Here is a 16,315-nt window from a genome sequence, read left to right on the forward strand (position 1 = left end):
TGAGCTACAATTTCCTCCAGCTAACCATTGAGAAGACTAAAGCAATCACCCCCATCACAAACTCCGTACCCTGGCCACTGTCTCTACCCCCCTCCACAGCCACTGTCTCAGGTTGAACCAGACTGTACACATCTTATGTGGCTTGTTCGACTCCGAGCTGAGACCCCGACCCCATATTTTCTCCACAGCACTCTTGGCCTGCCTCTCATCCTCCACCATCCATAAATTTCAGCTAATCCAAATTGCTACTGCCCGTATCCTATCCTGCTCCAAGTACCACTTACCTATTATCCCTGATCTACATTGGCTCCCAGTCTCCAACACCTCATATTAAAATTCTCAATACTGTATTTAAATTCCCCCTTGGCCTTGCCCTTCCCTATCTCTGTAATCTCCATCAGCCCTACAATTCCCCTCCGTCTCCTTTACAATTCACCTCCCCCTCCTTCACAATTCTCCATTCTTCTGACTCAGGCCTTGTGTACTTTCATCCCCTCACCACTGGTGGTCATGTCTTCAAATGCCTACGTCACACTTGGAATTCCCTCCATATACAACTCCACCTCTCCATCTCACTCTCATTCATTAAGGCCCTCACGACAACCCACCTCTTTGTCCAAGCTTTCAGTCACTCCCCCTAATCTCTCACTCAGCCATTTTCCACATGACTCTTTGACATTGGGACATTTTCTGTATTAAAGGCACTATTAAATGATAGTTGTTGGAGATGAAAAAGGATAGATTACTGATCGAGATACAGAATGAGTACTTTGTCTTGGTTTTCCCCCAAAAACTGTGATAGTGGGAATGAAAAGAAGCCAAAGGAAGAGCAGAGCAGTTAGATAGGATAACTACAGAAAAGAAAGTCAAAGCAAAAGAGCCTCCTGCTGCTGATGGTATGCATTCTAGAAATCAGAGGGAAAGTAGAGAGGAAATAGCAGAGACTCTGAGCACGATCTGTCAAACATCCTTGGATATGGAAATTGAGGACTGAAGAGTTGGCAATTAATACTTCTGTTTGAAAAAGGAGAAAAGGATAAAGTAGGTATTTATAAACGAGTCAACCTAACATTAATAGCGGGTAAGCTTCCAGAGGCCATAATATATGACAAAAGCAATACTCATTTAAAAAGGCACAAGCTCATTAAAATAGCCAGCATTGGATTTTTAAAAGGCAAATTATGACTAACAGATTTAATGTAATTCTTTTGAGGAATTAACAGAGCATATTGAGAAAGAAAATGCAATGGATGTTTTGCATGTGGATTTTCTAAAGGAGTTTAATAAATAAGCCTGTTGATAAATTTAAGGCATGTGGTGTTAAAGTGAATGTGCCAGCATGGATTGGAGATTGGTTAAAGCACAGAAAACAGAGTAACAACAACAACAACAAGTTGTGTTTATACAGCATCTTTAACATAGAAAAACATGCCAAGGTACCTCACAGAAGTGTAATCAGACAAAAATGGATGTCGAGCCAAGGGAAATAATGATGACCAAAAGACTGGTCAAAGAGGTTTTTTTTTTAAAGAGGGTCTTAAAAGAGGATGGGGAGGTAGAGTGGTTTAGGGAAGGAATTCAGAGATGTGATTAATGGATATTCTTCATACTGAACCTTCTGGCTCAGAGGCAAACAAGCTACCATGGATCCAAGCTGATCCACAGTGATTGTTTGCCCACAACCCTCCTAAATTCGATTTGGTAAACAGATCAGGTAATTTCAAATGTACATGACCACAGTCGAGAAGTTCTGGTTATTAATTCACTTTTCATTTAATTCCTTGCCTTAAAACTGCTCTTAAAATATATAAAAGTGACGATGCCTCTTTCAGTTGGCCAGAAGTTCAACATCCGGATTTAAGAACAAGTCCAGATTGGAGTCCTGTTTTAACCTTGCTTGTACAAAGTACCAGGCAAATATTGTGCTGCAATTCATTCGTTCAGTGTCGTGTTTAATTTCATTGCTTAATCGTCTTTGTAAAAGATGATTAAGCAATAATATTTTACGTTCAACACACACTCACGTCCGATGTTGATTTAATTTCATCTTTAAATTCACGACGGGACATTTAACCCCTCTGTCTGTGACAAATGTAACACAGCCATCGATGCATAAGTAGTTGCATTCACTTTTGATTGCTTCTAATCAACTCATTATTGTGTGCACTCGGTAGAGAGCTGCATTGAACCCATCAGTGTAAAAGTAGATAGAGTTTAGGTGAATTCAATGAATTCAATTTTAAAGCCTCATGTTGACTATATTTAAAAATATGGGCCAGAAATTACCACACGAAAACAGTATTTGTCTATTAGTGAGTTCTGACATTGTTGTACCAAAGAGATTATGAAAAACGTAGCTGCAGCTAAAACTCAAAGCTTACGAAGAGAGTAATGATAATAGAAACATTGAAACATAGAAAATAGGAGCAGGAGTAGGCCATTCGGCCCTTCGAGCCTGCTCCACCATTCAACATGATCATGGCTGATCCTCTATCTCAATACCATATTCCCACTCTCTCCCCATACCCCTTGATGCCTTTTGTGTCTAGAAATCTATCTAGCTCCTTCTTAAATATATTCAGTGACTTGGCCTCCACAGCCTTCTGTGGTAGAGAATTCCACAGGTTCACCACCCTCTGAGTGAAGAAATTTCTCCTCATCTCAATCCTAAATGTCCTACCCCATATCCTGAGACTGTGACCCCTCGTTCTGGACCCCCCCCCCCAGCCAGGAGAAACATCCTCCCTGCATCCAGTCTGTTTAGCCCTGTCAGAATTATATATGTTTTAATGAGATCCCCTCTCATTCTTCTAAACTCGACTGAATACAGGCCGAGTCGACCCAATCTCTCCTCATACGACAGTCCTGCCATCCCAGGAATCAGTCTGGTGAACCTTCGCTGCACTCCCTCTATGGCAAGTATATCCTTTCTTAGGTAATGAGACTAAAACTGCACACAATACTCCAAGTGTGGTCTCATCAAGGCCCTGTATAACTGCAGTAAGACATCCTTGCTCCTATACTCAAATCCTCTTGCAATGAAGGCCAACATACCATTTGCCTTCTTAACTGCTTGCTGCACCTGCATATTTGCTTTCAGTGACTGGTGTACAAGAACAACCAGGTCCCTGTGTACATCAACATTCCCCAATTTATCACCATTTAAATAATACTCTGCCTTTCTGTTTTTCCTTCCAAAGTGGATAACTTCATATTATACTGCATCTTCCATGTATTTGTCCATTCACTCAACTTGTCTAAATCGCCTTGAAGCCTTTTTGCCTCACAACTCACAATCCCACCTAGTTTTGTGTCGTCAGCAAACTTGGAAATAATACATTTGGTTCCCTCATGCAAATCATTGATATATATTGTGAATATCTGGGGCCCAAGCACTGATCCCTGCGGTACCCCACTAGTCACTGCCTGCCACCCTGAAAAAGACCCATTTATGCCTATCTCCATTTCCTGTCTGTTAACCAATTTTCAATCCATGCCAGTATATTACCCCCAATCCCATGTGCTTTAATTTTGCACACTAACCTCTTATGTGGGACTTTATCAAAGGACTTCTGAAAATCCAAATAAACCACATCCACTGGTTCTCCCTTATCTATTCTACCAGTTACATCCTCAAAAAACTCCAGTAGGTTTGTCAAACATGATTTCCCTTTCATAAATCCATGATGACTTTGTCTAATCCTGTTGATATTTTCTAAATGTCCTGTTATCACATCCTTTATAATAGACTCTAGCATTTTCCCTACTACTGATGTTAAGCTAACCAGTCTTTAGTTCCCTGTTTTCTCTCTCCTTCCTTTTTTAAATAGTGGGGTTACATTTGCCACCCTCCAATCTGCAGGAACTGTTCCATAATCTATAGAATTTTGGAAGATGAAAACTAATGCATCCATTATTTCCATGGCTACCTCTTTTAGTACTCTGGGATGCAGATTATCAGGCCCTGGGGATTTATTGGCTTTCAGTCCCATTAATTTCTCCAGCATTATCATTTTACTAATACTGATTTCCTTTAATTCCTCCTTCTCACTTGTCCTTTGGTTCCCTGGCATTTCTGGGAAATTATTTGTGTCCTCTTCCGTGAAGACAGAACCAAAGTATTTGTTTAATTGCTCTGCCATTTCCCTGTTCCCCATTATAAATTCTCCCGTAAGGGACCTACATTTGTCTTCACTAATCTTTTTCTTTTTACATAATTGTAAAAGCTTTTACAGTCTGCTTTTATGTTCCTTGCAAGTTTACTCTCATAATCTATTTTTCGCCTCTTAATCAATCTCTTGGTCCTTTTTTGCTGAATTCTAAACTGCTCCCAATCCTCAGGCTTGCTACTTTTTCTGGCAACTTTATATGACTCCTCTTGGATCTAATACTATCCTTAATTTCTTTTGTTAGCCATGGTTGGACCACTTTTCCTTTTGTGTTTTTGCACCAGAAAGGAATGTATAATTGTTGCAATTCATGCTTTCGTTCCTTAAATGTTAGTCATTGTCTATCCACCGTCATTCCTTTTAATGGAGCTTCCCAATCTATCATAGCCAACTCACTCTCCATACCTCCGTAGTTTCCTTTGTTTAGATTTAGGACCCTAGTTTCGGATTGGACTACTTCACTTTCCATCTAAACGAAGAATTCTATTATGTTATGGTCACTCTTCCCTAAAGGACCCCGCACAACAAGATTATTAATTAACCCCTTCTCATTGTACAATACCCAATCTAGGATAGCCTGTTCCCTGGTTGGCTCCTCAACGTACTGGTCTAAAAAACCATCTCGTACACACTCCAGGAATTCATCCCCCAAAGTATTATTGTTAATTTGGTTTGGCCAGTCTATATGCAGATTAAAGTCACCCATATCCCGTGAACGAATAAAAAAATGAGATCATGGCTGATTTTCACCTTAACCCCAGTTTCCCATCTTTGCTCCATATCCTTGATACCCTTACCTAACGAAAATCTATCTATCTCAGTCTTGAAATCTCCAATTGTCCCAATATTCACAGCCTTTTGGGGGAGAGAATTCCAGATTTCTACTACCCTTTGTGTGGAGGAAATAGTTTCTCCCTATCTATCCTATCGAATCCTTTTAACATTTTAAACACCTCGATTAGATCACTTTTCAATCACCTATACTCTAGGGAACACAAGCCAAGTTTATGCAACCTGTCCTTATAATTAAACCCTTTAAGCCTTGATATCATTCTGGTGAATCTGCGCTGCATCCCCTCCAAGGCCAATATATCCTTCCTGAGGTGTTGTGCCCAAAACTGAATGCAGTACTCCTGATGGGGTCTGACCAAGGCTCTATACAACTGAAGCATAAGGGTAAAGTGTTATGGGTGCAAAGGCCTATAGATTAATGCAGCCTAGAAACAGAATGAATGAGATAACATCATAACCACAGGTGGGACGAAATCAGAAGGGGGAAGAAGGTAAAAGGAGAGAGAGAGACAGTTGAGCTCAAATGGCTGTAACGTGTTCACAGTTACAGCCAGTAACTGTCCGTGGTCACACCTTATGCAATCTCAATGTTCGTTGTAAGTATGTCTGTTGTTTAACCCTTAATAAACCTTCAAGTATTTGACTGCAAGTGATAACTGAAGTTTCCAATAGGAATTGCAGTTAGAAATAGCCCAAAGGCCGTAGGTTGGACACATCTGCTTTCGAGCACATCTCTGTTACTTTGATGGTACACGTAAGGGGTAATTTCATGGAGTAGAATTTTCATGAGGGTTTCCTGGATGTCCTGCCACAACTTCAATAAGGCAACAGAGCCAAAAACAATCCCGGGTTGTGCCGTTTCTCCAGGGTTTCTGCCAATCTTCCGCCTACGACCTGCCAAAGTTACAGCGAACGATCGGGAGAAGCCTCCCACGGAAATCACTGGTGTGCACATTTCCACTCCCTGTGTGGAGCCTCGCCAGCGACAGCATTTATCAGGAATTCAGCTGAGCCTCTTTCCTGATTTTCCATCTGTTCATTTCACTTTTTCTTAATAGTATAGAGACAGGCATTTAACATCTGTAACAATGGCCCAGAATTTACTGCAGCCGGTGAATAAACGGCACCCACTGTTAGTTGGACTTGCCCTTGCCCATTTCATTTCCACGAGATTTTGCACTGGAAGTTGCTGGATCTGAGCGATGGAAATGGAGCAGCGCCCCCTACAGGGCATCTGGGACCTATAGAATCATAGAAAGGTTACAGCACGGAAGGAGGCCATTCGGCCCATCGAGTCCATGCTGGCTCTATGCAAGAGCAATCTAGCTAGTCCCACTCCCCCACCCTTTCCCCATAGCCCTGCAAATTTTTTCCTTTCAAGTACTTATCCAGTTCCCTTTTGAAGCCCATGATTTAATCTGCCTCTACCACCCCCTCGGGCAGTGCATTCCAAATCTTAACCACTTGCTGTGTAAAAAAGTTTTTCCTCATGTCACCTTTGGTTCTTTTGCCAATGACCTTAAATCTATGTACTCTGATCTTTGACCCTTCCGCCAATAGGAACAGTTTCTCTCTATCTACTCTGTCTAGATCCTTCATGATTTTGAATACATCTATCAAATCTCCTTGCAACCATCTCTGTTCCAAGGAGAACAACCCCAGCTTCTCCAGTCTATCCACGTAACTAAAGTCCCTCATCCCTGGAATCATTCTAGTAAATCTCTTCTGCACCCTTTCTAAGGCCTTCACATCTTTCCTGAAGTGCAGTGCCCAGAACTGGACACAATACTCCAGTTGTGGCCGAACCAGTGTTTTATAAAGGTTCATCATGACTTCCATACTTTTGTACTCTATGCCTCTATTTATAAAGCTCAGGATCCCGTATGCTTTTTTAACCACTTTCTCAACCTGCCCTGCCACCTTCAATGATTTGTGCACATATACCCCCAGACCTCTCTGTTCCTGTACCCCTTTTAGAGTTGTACCCTGTAGTTTATATTGCCTCTCCTCGTTCTTCCTACCCAAATGTATCACTTCACATTTTTCTGCGTTAAATTTCATCTGCCATGTATCCGCTCATGCCACCAGCCTGTCTATATCCTCTTGAAGTCTATCACTATCCTCCTCACTGTTTACTACCCTTCCAAGTTTTGTGTCATCTGCAAATTTGGAAATTGTGCCCTGTACACCCAAGACCAAGTTGTTAATATATATCAAGAAAAGCAGTGGTCCCAGCACTGATCCCTGGGGAACACCACTGTACACCAGTCCGAAAAACAACCGTTCACCATTACTCTCTGTTCCCAGTCCCTTAGCCAATTCTATATCCATGTTGCTACTGCCTACTTTATTCCATGGGCTGCAATCTTGATGATAAGTCTACCATGCAGCACTTTATCAAACGCCTTTTGAAAGTCCATATACACCACATCAACTGCATTGCTCTCATTTACCCTCTCTGTTACCTCATCAAAAACTCTATCAGGTTAGTTAGACATGATTTGCCTTTGAGAAATCCGTGCTGGCTTTCCCTAATCAATCCACCCTCATCCAAGTGACTGTTAATTCTGTCCCAGATTATCGTTTCTAAAAGTTTCCCCACCACCAAGGTTAAATTGACTGGTCTGTCGTTGCTGGGTTTATCCTTACACCCTTTTTTGAACAAGGATGTAACATTTGCAATTCTCCAGTTCTCTGGCACTACCCCCATATCAATGGATGTTTGGAAAATTATGGCCAGTACCTCCGCAATTTCCACCCTTACTTCACTCAGCAACCTAGGTTGCATCCCATCTGGACCGAATGACTTATCTACTTTAAGTACAGCTGGCCTTTCTAGTACCTCTTCTTTATCAATTTTTAGCCCATCCAGTATCTCAACTATATCTTCCTTTATTGAGACTCTGGCAGCATCTTCTTCCTTGGTAAAGACAGATGCAAAGTATTCATTTAGTACCTCGGCCATCCCCTCTGCCTCCATGAGTAGATCTCCTTTATGGTCCCTAATCGGCCCCACCCCTCCTCTTACTATTCATTTACTGTTTACATGCCTGTAGAAGACTTTTGGATTTGCTTTTATTTGGCCGCCAATCTATTCTCCTACTCTCTCTTTGCACCTCTTACTTCTTTTTCCACTTCCCCTCTGAACTTTCTATATTCTGCCTGGTTCTCACTTGTGTTATCAACCCGATGCCCCTTTTTTCCATTTCATCTTACTCATTATCTCCTTTGTCATCCAAGGAGCTGTGGCTTTAGTTGCCCTACCTTTCTACCTCGTGGGAATGTCCCTATACTGTATATGAGCCATCTCCTTCTTGAAGGCTGCCCACTGTTCAATTACAGTTTTGCCTGCCAATCTTTGATTCCAATTTACTCAGGCCGGATCTGTTCTCATCCCATTGAAATTGGCCCTTCTCCAATTGAATATTTTTACTTTAGAGCGGTCTGTGTCCTTTTCCATAGCTATTCTAAACCTTATGATACTATGATCGCTGTTCCCTAAATGTTCCCCCACTGACACTTGCTCCACTTGGCCCACCTCATTCCTAGAACCAAATCCAGCAATGCCTCCTTCCTCGTTGGGCTGGAAACGTACTGGTTAAGAAAGTTATCCTGAACACATTTCAAAAATTCCTCCCCCCTCTGTTCCCCTTATAGTATTATTGTTATCCCAGTCTATATTAGGATAGTCGAAGTCCCCAGTTACCATTACTCTATAGCTTTTGCACCTCTCTGTATTTTCCTTGCAAATTTGCTCCTCTATATCCTTCCGACTAGTTGGAGGCCTATAGAATACATCCAGTAGTGCAATGACACCTCTTTTATTTTTTAACTCTAACCAAATAGATTCTGTCCTTGACCCCTTCAGGACATCCTCTCTCTCCAGCACTGCAATATTCTCCTTAATCAATACTGCCACCCCCCTCCTTTCTTTCCTTCCCTATCTTTCCTGAACATCTTGTATCCAGGAATATTCAGTACCCAATCCTGCCCTTTTTTGAGCCACAACATCATATTCCCATGTGGCTATTTGCGCCTGCAGCTCACCAACCTTGTTTACCACGCTTTGTGCGTTTAGACACATGAACTGCAAACCAGCCTTAGACTTTCTTGTACTCTCTCTTAGTCTGATCCCACCTAATACTGTTCTATTACTTGCTTCAGTGCTATTTTTCTCCCCCGACCCTTTGTGCCCCTTGTTTCTCCTTTCCATTGCTACCTCCTGGTGCCCATCCCCCTGCCAAATTAGTTTAAACCCCCCCCCGCTCCGCCAACAGCATTAGCGAACCTCCCCGTAAGACATTGGTCCCAGCTCCGTTGAGGTGCAATCCGTCCGGCCTGTACCGGTCCCAACTTCCCCAGAACTGGACCCAATGCCTCAGGAATCTAAAGCCCTCCCTCCTACACCATCTCTCCAGCCACGCATTCATCTGCTCTATCCTCCTATTTCTATACTCACTCGCACGTGGCACCTGTGTGAACAGGGCAAGCAATTGTGTATCTCCTTAACCAATCAGATTGTGCAAGTTAGAATAATGAATTCAATGTCAAATCAGGTACACAAAAAAGAAATAGAGAGGGAAAGAAAGATTGGATTGAGAGAGCGAGAAAAAAGAGATAGAAAGAAAACATTTTTGAATTTTACATTTTTTAAATCTCCAACAATTAAAAGCTGAAGGAATGAGACTCCACACTTGTTAAAGTTAATTTTCAGTGCCAGAGAGTTTGTTTGGCAGTAATTAATACTTATCACACCGTTAAAAAGGGGACTTAGACTGAAATGGACATGCCCTACCTTTCTGTGGCGAGTTTAATTCCTATCTACCCTGCCGTTCAATGCATTTGAATGTTGAGCCAGGCGGCGAGATGCCATTTCCGTGAAGTTAATGAAGGAGCAGTGCATCTTGGACAGCAACTTCCGGATTTCCGCATTTAACTGCGCATCTGCCCTCACCTGAAGTTGCTGTGTGATTTGCATAAATAACGGTGAATGCCATTAGCCTCATTATTATTTTGACAGCAAGTTCTGGGCCATTGTTGCTTTTGAAGTACAGACAACAGGATAATTTTACTAGTTTGATTTCCTGGCACGGAACAGACCATAATTATTCTGGAAACCTTGGGGGGATGGGGGGGGGGAGATGGCATGGCTAAGTTGTAAGGCTGCCCCAATCAGTTCAGACATGTGAAGCACTGCTTTGAGACCTGAATTTAATGCTAATTTTGGTTGTAATATAAATTTCACTACACCTTGGTTTCTATCCGCAGTCAGTGCATGGGTGTCATGAGCCGTATCTGACGAGAATAGCATTGGTCTCCCTGGACCCACCTCCCAATCTTGCGCTGTCATCTTTTCTGAGGAGGTAGAACTCTTGTCTCTGAGTCAGTGGGTCATAAGTTCAAGCTCTACTCCTGGACTCAGCATGTAATCTAGGCTGATACTTCAATGGAGGGAGTGCTGCATTGTTGGAGGCACCATCTTTTGGATAGGATGTTAAACCAAGGCCCCATCTGCTTGTTTGGTTTTGCAAAATAGAGCATGGTGTTTTCCCATTGTCCTGGACAACAGTCCTCCCTAAAATAACAGATTTACTGGTCATTCATTTTAATACAGTGTGCAAAATTGTTGTCACATTTGCCTATATAACAGTTACATACTTCAAACTGATTAATTGGCCTAAATCTTAACTAGGAGGCAGGATCTCAGTGAGGGGGTCAATAATCATAAAAACACAGAGAAAAAAATCGTGCAGTTTCCCGAGTGATCACGATTAAATTAAAGCCACTTAACTCAACTTCCCTTTGTTTTTATTCTTTCATGGGATGTGGGCGTCACTGGCCAGCATTTATTGCCCATCCCTAATTGCTCTTCAGAAGGTGGTGGTGAGCCACATTCTTGAACCGCTTCAGTCCGTGTGGTGAAGGTTCTCCCACAGTGCTGTTAGGAAGGGAGTTCCAGGATTTTGACCCAGCGACGATGAAGGAACGGCGATATATTTCCAAGTCAGGAAATGTGTGTGACTTGAAGGGGAACGTGCAGGTGGTGGTGTTCCCTGCTGCCTTTGTCCTTCTGATGGTAGAGGTCACTGGCTTGGGAGGTGCTGTTGAAGAAGCCTTGGCGAGTTGCTGCAGTGCATCTTGTGGATGGTACACACTGTAGCCACGGTGCGCCTGTGGTGAAGGGAGTTTAGGGTGGTGGATGGGGTGCCAATCAAGTGGGCTGCTTTGTCCTGGTGTCGAGCCTCTTGAGTGTTGTTGGAGCTGCACTAATCCAGGCAAGTGGAGTGTATTGCATCACACTCCTGACTTGTGCCTTGTAGATGGTGGCAAGGCTTTGGGGAGTCAGGAGGTGAGTCACTCACCACAGAATACCCAGCCTCTGACCTGCTCTTGTAGCCACAGTATTTATGTGGCTGGTCCAGTTAAGTTTCTGGTCAATGGTGACCCCCGGGATGTTGATGGTGGGGGATTCGGTGATGGTAATGCCGTTGAATATCAAGGGGAGGTGGTTAGACTCTCTCTTGTTGGAGATGGTCATTGCCTGGCACTTGTCTGGTGCAAGTGTCACTTGCCACTTATCAGCCCAAGCCCGGATGTTGTCGAGGTCTTGCTGCACGCAGGCACGGACTGTTTCATTATCTGAGGGGTTGCGAATGGAACTGAACACTGTGCAATCATCAGCGAACATCCCCACTTCTGACCTTATGATGGAGGGAAGGTCATTGATGAAGCAGCTAAAGATGGTTGGGCCGAGGACACTGCCCTGAAGAACTCCTGCAGCAATGTCCTGGTGCTGAGATGATTGGCCACCAATCACTACCATCTTCCTTTGTGCTAGGTATGACTCCAACCACTGGAGAGTTTTCCCCCGATTCCCATTGACTTCAATTTTACCAGGGCTCCTTGGTGCCACACTCGGTCAAATGCTGCCTTGATGTCAAGGGCAGTCACCCTCACCTCACGTCTGGAATTCAGCTCTTTTGTCCATGTTTGGACCAAGGCTGTAATGAGGTCTGGAGCCGAGTGGCCCTGGCGGAACCCAAACTGAGCATCGGTGAGCAGGTTATTGGTGAGTAAGTGCCGCTTGATAGCACTGTCGACGACACCTTCCATCAACTTTACTGATGATTGAGAGTAGACTGATGGGGCGGTAATTGGCCGAATTGGATTTGTCCTGCTTTTTGTGGACAGGACATACGTGGACAATTTTCCACATTGTCGGGTAGATATCAGTGTTGTAGCTGTACTGGAACAGCTTGGCTAGAGGCACGTCTAGTTCTGGAGCACAAGTCTTCAGCACTACAGCTGGGATGTTGTCGGAGCCCATAACCTTTGCTGTATCCAGTGCACTCAGCCAATTCTTGATATCACATGGAGTGAATCGAATTGACTGAAGGTCGGCTTCTGTAATGGTGGGGATATCGGGAGGAGGCCGAGATGGATCATCCACTCAGAACTTCCAGCTGAAGATGGTTGGAAACGCTTCAGCCTTATCTTTTGCACTCCGCCATCATTGAGGATGGGAATGTTTGCAGAGCCTCTTCCTCCCACTAGTTGTTTAATTGTTCACCACCATTCACGACTGGATGTGGCAGGACTGCAGAGCTTTGATCTGATCCGTTGGTTGTGGAATCGCTTAGCTCTGTCTATAGCATGCTGCTTCCGCTGTTAAGCATGCATGTAGTCCTGAGTTGTAGCTTCACCAGGTTGGCACCTCATTTTTAGGTACGCCTGGTGCTGCTCCTGGCATGCTCTTCTACATTCCTCATTGAACCAGGGTTGATCCCCCGGCTTGTTGGTAATGGTAGAGTGAGGAATATGCCGGGCCATGAGGTTACAGATTGTGCTGGAATACAATTCTGCTGCTGCTGATGGCCCACAGCGCCTCATGGATGCCCAGTTTTGAGCTGCTAGATCTGTTCTGAACCTATCCCATTTAGCACGGTGGTAGTGCCACACAACATGATGGATGGTGTCCTCAGTGTGAAGACGGGACATCGTCTCCACAAGGACTGTGCGGTGGTCACTCCTACCAATACTGTCATGGACAGATGCATCTGCGACAGGTAGATTGGTGAGGACGAGGTCAAGTAGTTTTTTCCCTCGTGTTGGTTTTGCATCCTCAAGCTGCGCAGCGGGTGGACTGCGCACCTGCATGGCACGTTTAAAGCCTACTATTTAAAGGGCCACTCCAGCAATGCAATTTGAAGGAGAAAGGAGGTTTCAAGGACTATGCAATGTTCCAGAGCCAAGGCAGCACCTAGGTTCTCTGACGCCGCCCTGGAGACATTGCTGGGCGCAGTGAGAAGCCGGAGGGAGGTGCTTTATCCACCAGACACGAGCAAGAAACCTGGGTCTGTCACGAAGAAGGCGTGACTGGAGGTGGCAGACCAGGTCAGCAGCAAAAGCACGGTCCCCCGGTTGTGGCTGCAATGCAAAAAGAGATTGAGTGAACTAACCAGGTCAGGAAAAGTGAGTACAGTTACTGATTGACCTGCATTCTGTGATGAACAGTAACCACCATCACCCCCCTCCCCCCACACTGCCCTGTAAAGCCTACTCCATCACATCTCTCCTCACACCCACTTAAGGCTCAGTGCCAAGTTATCTTCACTTTCTGTCCACTTCTTCACCCCCCAATTTGTGCACCCACCTCTCCACTCACCACAATCCTGATCCAATGTGATCAATCTGTCTGATAGTCACCTTCTGATGCAACTGAGTACGAGAAGACACTGGTGGCAGGGGCAGCGGTGGACAGTCTGCATTGGTGGGGGCACTCCTCTCCAAGCTCTGCTCAGCTTAGCACAGAAGCAGAATCCTGGGAGGGCCATCCTTGAAAAGGAGAATGATAAAGGTACGGGAGCAACTTTGCGAGAGAGTGGAAAAAGTGCCACGCACACTCATCACACCAGCAGAGAGGATGGAGGAGCCCAACTCCATCTCTAGTGGATTGGCGGCGCAGGTTAAGTGCGGCCCAGTCGGGAGCAGCTCTTCATGAAAGACCCTGCAGATGTCTGCGACCACATGGACACTCAATCTGAGCCTTTGTAGGCACTGCTACCTTGGAGATGCCCAGGAAGCCCAGCCTCTGCCTGTAGACCCTCTCACGATGTAGTGCCTTCTGCGATGTTAAGCTCACCGTTGTTCCCCTCTCTGCTCTCCTGCAGGTCCCTGTTGCGCACCTCTGTCTTGTGGAGCTGCAACTCCCAGAATTGCATGCCGCACCTGGTGATGTGCCTTCTCCTCAGATGTAGTGCTGAATACATCCATTGCGCTCCCCACCCCATCCTGATGGTGTCAGTTTGAGGGGATCCAAAATGCAGCCAAAAATGTGTGAACAGAGGAATTCTGAGTGTGAACAAAGAAATCTGAGTCTAAACACTAAGAATTCCCTGCCAAATGTTTGTCTGAGAGAACTGCTTGCTCTGCTGCAAAACCTCACCTTTTAGCCCCATTTGTCAATCACTGGTTTAAATGTCCAAATGGCTGCCGGCTGCAACTCGCCTCCGTTCCTATGGTGTGTTTCAGACGCCACGGGAGACATGTTCAGGCAGAGTTAAAATCGTTTCTCTGCCTCAATCCCCACAAATTTAATTGATTTAAGTACTTCAATGATGTTATTGCCCCTTTAAAACTCTTCAGGGTTTCAGATGCATCTGGGTGAAACTCGTTTCTCGGCCCTTCTGAGTCAGGTTTCGTTCCCGCTACAAACTTTTAACATTTTTACTGCCCCTCCCGCCCCCAACCCACCCGTTCTTTGGGGTTAAAATCATGCCCATTGTATGTGAAATACTTTGGGTATTTCTGGGCAATGGGATAAAGAGCTTTATAAAAGCAGGTCTTTGCCTCTTTTTGAGGTGATCATCTTAACCTATAAAGGCATCATGGGAATTTCAAGGGAAGCTGGCATTGACCTGCATGATTCTGTGCTGACGGTCAAATATCATAGCAACACCGAGATTTTAAAAATCCCTTCATTTCATATTGGGCACAGCATTGTACACATGACCTGAATAGCAACATGGGGGCTATCAGTGACCTCTGGACTCTGAGAAACCCAGCAGTTCTGCAGAGATTAAATTGCTGCAGTTCATTGGCATAAGTCTCTGGCCCTACGGAATCCTTTATCTGAGGGCTTCTTGGCACATCTGTGAACAGCAAACTGGCAGATGTCCCCATTGCAGGCCTGGAAAGAGCCTGATACATGGGGCGTCATTTTAGCACCCGCTATCGGGTGTGTTCCTGGCAGGGGGGCTCCGAAAATCGGAGAATCCCGGCGCAGGACCGGAGCCCGCCCCGAACCCGCGCACTTCCGGGTTCCCCGCTGACGCGCCGGCGTGCACGCGCAGCCCCCGCTGGTGGGAATCCCGCAGGCAATTAAAGCCAGCGGGGTGCCACTTGAAAGTATTTATTTAGGTATTTCAGGTCATTAACTGACCTGATTAAGGGATTATGTGAGGAGGGGTGGGATTTTAAAGCAAACTGGGACTGTTTCCCATACTGGGGGAAACACTCCCAGGTCAAATGGACGTGTTGCAGCTGCAAAGGTCCATTTGACAGGTGTGCGGGGGGAGACCCTCACTCATTGCAGGAGGCCACTCTGTCACTTGGGACAAAGTTTGGCCTCCACCACCCTCCTCCTGACAGTCAAAGTCACCAACCTGCACACTTACCCCGGGGTCCGGAGACATGTACCTACCTTGCGGATGGGGGCCGCCGTAGCTGCAGTCATGACCTCCTCGGAGGGCGAACAGCCTCACCAGCCTCGCCATCCACGCCGTCCACCTCTGACACGTGGAGCTCCACAACAGAGTGCTGTGACACATCCACCTGTACAGCAGGAGGGAGGGCTACCGCAGAGAGAGATGCGTCGCAGAGGGCAATACCCTGGCCACAGGGTCCACAGACCGAGGCTCAGCCTCCTGGACCTCTCTGAGCAGCAGTGCACACGGAGGCTCAGAGTCACTCGACATGTAGTCGTGGACATCTGCAGCCTCTTTCATGCCGAGCTGCTCCTGGCTGGCCCGAGCACCATCTTCTTACCTGTCGCTGTCAAAGTCACCACTGCCCTCAACAACTTCTCCTCTGCATCCTTCCAGGGTGCAACCGGGGACATCGCCGATGTCTCTCAGTCGTCTGCGCAAAAGAGCCCTGCAAATACACCTACACCCACTCTGCAGTGACACAATGGGTGGCATCAGTTGTGGGTCCTCATAGTGATCCTCAGGAGAGGGCATTATTGCACAAACCAGACAGGATTCGCGAAGACATGGCAGTAGTGGTGCCAATATAACATGTAATGTGAGTTGGTCAGAAATTCAATATAAATAACACCCATGACAAACCCTCAA

The sequence above is a fragment of the Heptranchias perlo genome, chromosome 4 (assembly GCF_035084215.1).
Source record: "Heptranchias perlo isolate sHepPer1 chromosome 4, sHepPer1.hap1, whole genome shotgun sequence".
Classification (NCBI taxonomy): domain Eukaryota; kingdom Metazoa; phylum Chordata; class Chondrichthyes; order Hexanchiformes; family Hexanchidae; genus Heptranchias; species Heptranchias perlo.